The 7,061-nt window shown below is 37.9% G+C and overlaps 1 long non-coding RNA gene across 1 annotated transcript; it reads right to left on the minus strand.

Moving 5' to 3' along the window:
• Positions 1 to 1,144: 1,144 nt before the first annotated feature.
• Positions 1,145 to 3,395, minus strand: LOC125145231. The gene is made up of 2 exons (XR_007143569.1): positions 3,214 to 3,395; positions 1,145 to 2,975 (listed from the first exon to the last, which is right to left on the minus strand). It is a non-coding gene; the product is annotated as an uncharacterized LOC125145231 (long non-coding RNA).
• Positions 3,396 to 7,061: the final 3,666 nt, after the last annotated feature.

The following is a 7,061-nucleotide window of genomic DNA, read 5'->3' on the forward strand; positions in this document are numbered from 1 at the left end:
GTAGCTGTAATGTTTAGTTCGTTTATTTTTAGTAGCTACTTTACTGTCTCTGGAACTTGCTAGATGACCCCTCAATACAAACTAAATGTGATACCAAACACACAAACTCATATACATTGCATTCACCTGGTCACTATTATGGGCAATTTAGTACAGCCAATCCATCTACTGGCATGATTGTGGCAGCTGGAAGGAAACCAGACTACCCAAATGAAACACACGAAGAACATCAATGTTCAGTCATTCAAATCACATTTAGCTTAACCATTATAGAGCTAATCTTGTCAGAGTTTCATAAATCTTGCCTACTGTGCCTTTAAAAATACTATGTTTTGTTTACATCATCAATCATGTAGAAAAAGTTAGCCTGAGGTAATTTTTTGTGCATTACAGCATGTTGCATTTACATTTCAGCATTTATCATAAAGTCTTGTGAGTTTTGCATAATCACAGTGTATTTGGGCAACTGACACAAAACCTGTGCCAAATCTAATATGCAGACCATGTGATTCCGCTGTGGTGACCACGAACAGGGAGCAGCCAAAGGAATTAAAAAAACAAAAAGAAGAAACACTGTATTTGGTCCATTTTCCATATTGGTCTATTTTTAGATGAGCAGAAAGATTTCAGACAAAGGTATCACTGGTAAAACGGTTATGGTCACCAGAGGTCATTTTCATTGAGAACCAGCAACCTCTCGTGACACGATTAGATGTGGCTGTGTGGAGTAACGTTAGTCAAGTCAAGTCAAGAAGCTTTTATTGTCATTTCAACCATATATAGCTGTTGCAGTACACAGTGAAATGAGACGTTTCTCCAGGATCGTGGTGCTACATAAAACAAAGACAGAGCTATAAGGACTTAGTAAGTGGTCCTAGATATTAGGTAGCCCCTGTATATTTCGGTTATAGTAATAACAATATATTGTTTATAGCACATACCCTTCTGTAAAATTTAGTTTATCGTAATAGACATTGTATATTATATTCATAGCGCATATACTGTATATTCATCTGTATATTATATTCATAGCACATATATATTCATCTGTATATTATATTCATAGAACATACATATCTGTAAATTAGCACATATCCTTCGGTAAATCTGTATATTATGTTCATAGTACACACACGCCTGTAAATCACTTCCATATTACCACTTTATTTAACTTATTTAACTCTTGTAAAAAAAAAAACCTGTATATCCTGCATTTACTGCTATTGCACTCTGGTTAGACCTAAACTGCAATTAATTGTCTTGTACTTGTACTTGTGTAATGACAGTAAAGTTGAATCTAATCTAATTTAATCTAATCTAGATACATAAAGTGCAACTGTGCAACCTGCAGGACAAAAGACAAAAAGACAGAAAGACAGTGCAAACAAAAAATACAAGACAATACAAAAAAGACAATACACAACAGACAATAAACAAAAAGAGCACCGACCAGTGTAAATACTGTATGTTCAAACAATCTGGGGGGTGTGGAAATACTGGACTGAACACATTAATATTATAGCAGCAGTTACATGAGGTATTGTAATGAGTGCAAATGATGAGTGTAATGAGTGTGTGGGGTCATCCACAATGCTGTTGGCCTTGCAGATGCAGCGTGTGGTGTAAATGTCCATGATAAAGGGAAGAGAGACTCCAATGATCTCAGGTGTCCTCACTATCCGTTGCAGGGTCTTGCAATCCGAGATGGTGCAGTTCCCAAACCAGACAGTGATGCAGCTGCTCAGGATGCTCTCAATGGTCCCTATGCAGAACGTAGTCAGGATGGGGGGAGGGAAATGTGCCTTTCTCATCCTTCATAAGAAGTAGAGATGCTGCTTAGCTTTCCTGGTGATGAAGCTGGTGTTCAGAAGTTCTTCGCTAGATGAACGACAAGAAATTTGGTGCTTCTTTTGACGGTCTCTACAGGTAATCCGTCAATGTTCAGCGGAGACTGGTCACTCTGTGGTCTCAACCATCTTTTTAGTATTATCAGCATTCAGAGATTAAGGTTCAGAGGTTATTGGCTCTACACCAGGTTGTTGCACCTCCTATCTGTATGCTGATTCCACATTCTTGCTGATGAGACACAACGGTCATGTCATCGGCAAACTTGATGAAATGGTTTGAACTGTGCATTGCTGTACAGTCGTGAGTCAGCAAGGTGAACAGCAGTGGACTGAGCATGCAGCCGTGAGGGGCTCCAGTACTCAGTGTGGTGGTGCTGGAGATGCTGTTCCTGATCCAGACTGACTGATGTCTCCCAGTCAGGAAGTCCAGGATCCAGTTGCAGAGGGAGGTGTTCAGTCCCAGCAGGCTCAGTTTCCCAATCAGGTGATGAAGGATGATTGTGTTGAATGCAGAACTAAAGTCTATGAACAGCATTTGTACTTAAGTGTCTTTATTGTCCAGGTGGGTGAGGCCTAAATGAAGGGCCGTGGCAATGGCATCATCCGTAGAGCGGTTTAAACGATTTGCAAACTGTAGGGGTTTCACTGAGGATTGTAACTGAGTCTTGATGTGCTTCATGAAGAGCTTCTCGAAGCACTTCATTACAATGGGTGTGAGTGTGACGGGACAATAGTCATTGAGGCAGGACACTGTAGACTTTTTTGGGACGGGGATGATGGTGGTTGTCTTGAGGCACATAGGAAAACAGCGCTGCTCGGGGAAATGTTGAATATGTCAATGAAGACATCTGCTAGCTGTTCTACACATTCCCTGCAAAGAATGTTGTCTGGTCCAGCAGCCTTCCGTAAGTTAACCGTGGATAGACAGAGTACCTGATCATTGGGGGGACGGATGGTCTTCCTTGCCGCTACGTGGTTCTGCACCTCAAACTGCACATACAGTAGAAGTCATTCAGAGCATCTGGGACGGAGGCATCAATATCACAGGCAGGTGAAGCTGTCTTGTAGTTCATGATCGCCTGTATGCCCTGCCACATGTGCCGTTTGTCTCCACTGTCCTGGAAGGGGCTGTGGATTTTCTGGGCATGTGTTACAAAGTTAAGAAAAGTTTATGCAAATTATGGAGAGACTTGGTGCAGCAATGGCCATCAGTAGTAAAACCTAGAGTACACTAACACTACAACGAGTACACACTGCTTATTGTTCATCTCATATGATATGATGCAGATCTACACTGCTGGATTTTATACACAAACACCAAAACTCCCATCCAGAATGTTTCATTTTAGAAGCAAAAAAAATTGACCTGTTGAATGGAATGCTAGTGGCACCGCCCACTGATGAATGTTGTAACTAAATCAGAATAAGTATATGAATAAGAATAAGAACAGGAATAAGAACAGGAATCAGAATCAGAATCAGAATTATGGCAACTAGTAGTAGGAATGCGTCCTGGTGACTTACTGCAATAAAATCACTGCATGTATACACTTATCATAAAGGCACCATTTGCGACTTACGACCTAAGAATTTTTTGCACAAAATTTGGCCAAAAATTGTGAAGCGTAAACCCAGGTTTTGAAAAAGATTCTTCAGAATTAAGATGATAATCTAGTGTTACTAGATGCATTTTGATACTTTCAACAAACTATTTATTCACACAGTTCATATATCAGCACAGTGACCTCTTTTATAAAGTATATAGAAACAGATTGATCTTTTTTGTTCGAGCTCCTGTCTGCCTGAGGCGTCAGTGATTCATGTTCCCACACACTTACTGTATACAGCGAGGATTCAGTAGACAGAAGCGACATTTTGATTAGAGCTTTGAATACTGTCCCTAGTCTCTTTTTTTCTCTCTCTCCCTTTCTCATTTGTTTTTCACTTTTTTTCCTTGTCTCTCTGTCTTTTTTTAATTGCTGTGAATAATGTTTAAAATAACATCTCTTCAGCATATATGAGCTTTTCAAATGACCTTTTCCAGACTGCTCTGTTCTGACAGAACCAGTTTGCAGCTTCTTTAATGCACTTAGAGTGTGTTCGGTGTTCTCAGGGTGCTAATCTCTGTCTCTCAACACCTCAGCGCACGAATACATGCTCATTAAGAACAGAGGCTCTAAAAGGGTTGCTGACATCCTTGAGTTAGACGTGTTAACGATTTGAGTCTCTGAATATAATAGATAAAGATGTTTTATAACATAGGTGCTAAAGCTGATAGTGTGCGATTTTAATGTTTTACTTTAACATGTGAGAGAGTAGTTCTCTAACAGTTTATAACCAGTATATGATTAGTAAAATTAATCATTCTGGCCATGTTTATTTATTTTTATTATTATTAATATTTTTCTCCACAGAATTTTAAAGTTTCTCACAGCTGAAAGGAATCAACACTTTACGTTTACTTCACCAGAACTAGAGCTAATCATTTCTAAAACAAGTTAGCTTCGCATATTCTTCCTCTAAAACGGTATATTTTTTGCTTTTAAATCCATTTGTAGTTATTACAACTATATGGTTATTACAACAGTTATTAACAGCAATTTTCCCCTCTCTTTTGAAGCTTAATAAATGGAAAAATGCTGCTCATCATGTTAGTTTCAAGACTTACATATATGGGGTAAAAATAAAGAGGGATAGTGTGTGAGTGTGAGTGTGTCATGACGCGGGTTAAGGAAGCGGACCCAAACGCAGGATAGCAAAACAAACAGGGTTTAATAATAAAAGGTAACACGAAACAGGACACGGACTGAAGACAGAACAGGACAACAGTAGATTCAGAATATACAAAAGACAATCAGATACAATTAGGAATAGGTGTGGAAACAGGGAGGAACAGACAAGGGCAGGGCAGACATGTGACGAGGAACATAAACAAACAAACTGCACGTGGCCAAAGTCCGGGCTGAGTCATAACAGTGTGTGTGTGTGTGTGTGTGTGTGTGTGTGTGTGTGTGTGTGTGTGTGTGTGTGTGTGTGTGTGTGTGTTTGTTTAATAGTTACATAAAATGTTCTTCTTTTGTGTTTCTATTATTATTATTATTATTATTATTATTATTATTATTATTATTATTATTATTATTATTAATTTATATCTGATTCCAGCTTTCATTCATCCATTCTCTACACTGCTTATCCTACTGGGTTGCAGGGAACCTGGAGTCTATCCCGGAAGACACTGGGCATGAGGCTGGGTACATCCTGAACAGGATGGCCATATATCCAGGGCACTTACACACCCATTCACACACTACAGACAATTTAGGGATTCCTTCAACACCTGTCTTTAAACTGGGGGAGGAGACCGAGTACTCAGAGAACATGGAAACTCCACACACACATATATAGCGGAGGTGTGTATTAAACTACCGACCATGGAGGTGTGAGGCAATCCACCAAGCCACCGTGCACCCTTGGTTCCAATTTGCTTCATGTTATTAATAAATGTATTTTGTACTAGGTTGTGTGTGTATATGTGTATGTGTGTGTTTGCATGTGCGTCTGGGTTTGTGTGTGTGTGTGTGGTTTTGTGTGTGACCCTGAAGAACTTTTTTCCTGCACAGGCTTTACTATAAAACATTGTTTTGCTTTTCATTGTCTTCAGTACCTGTAAAATTTACAGCGCAATAAAAAGGTAAATACGCTGCAAGACTTTACAGATATGAGCTACTGATTGTCTTCCTATTACATTTTTATTGATGTTGTAATTCAGATGGATGCCACACGGCCTTGTTGCGACTTGGTCTGGCTTTGGACATTTCTACTGATTTCTAATGCATTAGTAATGTCATATTTAGCAATTTATGAAACAAATGACATAACATGAAGTAGAATAGACAGTATACAGCTTTGAAGAAAAATATTTAACAGTTAACGTTAAAGCATGCTCTTGCCTGGGGTTAGTAATGAACTTTATTCATATGAAATCAAATAAAATCCAGCTTATTATTTACATTTCTAACAGCACCAAGTGATTTTGGGCTGATAGAGTCATCTTTTCTTTTCTATTTGGCATACATTAAATGTACACTTAATGTCCAGTTTATTAGGAACACCTAATAAAAGCATCCACAGACAAGTACATTTGACAGACTACTAAATATGGTGTTGATTTCCTGTCACGTACAGTACTTGAACGAGTTTTTCTGTCACGTTTGTACATCCTGTGAGGCTGAATATATTTCTAAGCAGTCTTGGCACATTTAAAATGGCAAATAACTAGGGTTGTTATAATGTTTGCTGCACTTTAGTCTAATGTCTGTTTGAACTCCAAATGCCAACGATTCAAAAATACCATTTCAGCAGTGATGCAGCGATCATCAGGGTTCATTTAGATGCCCTTTTGTAAGCTTACATTAAAGCTAAGAGCCAGTTAACGTTGTGCTAAGATGCTATCATGCTGTGCTCACAATATGTTGTAAATGCCAGAGTTTAATGCATTCAATATCTGTGCAACATCCCTTCATATCTCTCTCTCTCTCTCTCTCTCTCTCTCTCTCTCGCTCTTATTTCTTGTAACTAATGTACAGTAAATTTGTAGAAGTACACGCAATAAATGCACAATTTCACTGTAAGAAATCAGTTCTGATTCTTATATGAAAAATATGAATACATATGTCAAATGTTTTACAGTGTATATAGTGGAAATTCTTCCCTTTTTTCATTGCTTTTGGCTATACGTTAGTAAATGATTTTCAAAGCTATAGCAGTGTTGGCTCATGGGACAAAAACAAAACAACAGAATGGGAATTATTAGAGGGAATTATTTAAAAAAGAAATAGTTAAGATGCAATAAAACAATAATAGTTAATATGCAATAAAACTAGCTTCACTAATATAAAATAACCATGCAAATATATTTATATGTACACATATAAATATATTTGCATGGTTATTTTATATTATACCTTGTGCCACTAGCTGTGATGCTAAATCAGTAGTTTTCCCCTGGAATCGGCACTGGTGGGCTGTGAGTTTTAGGGTTTGTATACATTAGGTTAAGAATGTTATGTACACTATATGAAAACACACACTCATGATTATGTGAGTTTTTATGTCTTCTTAGTGAATATTATTAAGTTTTGAATGTGAATATATATATATATATAGTTTTGCACTCATTACAATACCTCATGTAACTGCTACTTCATTCCAGTA

This window comes from Tachysurus fulvidraco, chromosome 7, assembly GCF_022655615.1.
Source record: "Tachysurus fulvidraco isolate hzauxx_2018 chromosome 7, HZAU_PFXX_2.0, whole genome shotgun sequence".
NCBI lineage: Eukaryota > Metazoa > Chordata > Actinopteri > Siluriformes > Bagridae > Tachysurus > Tachysurus fulvidraco.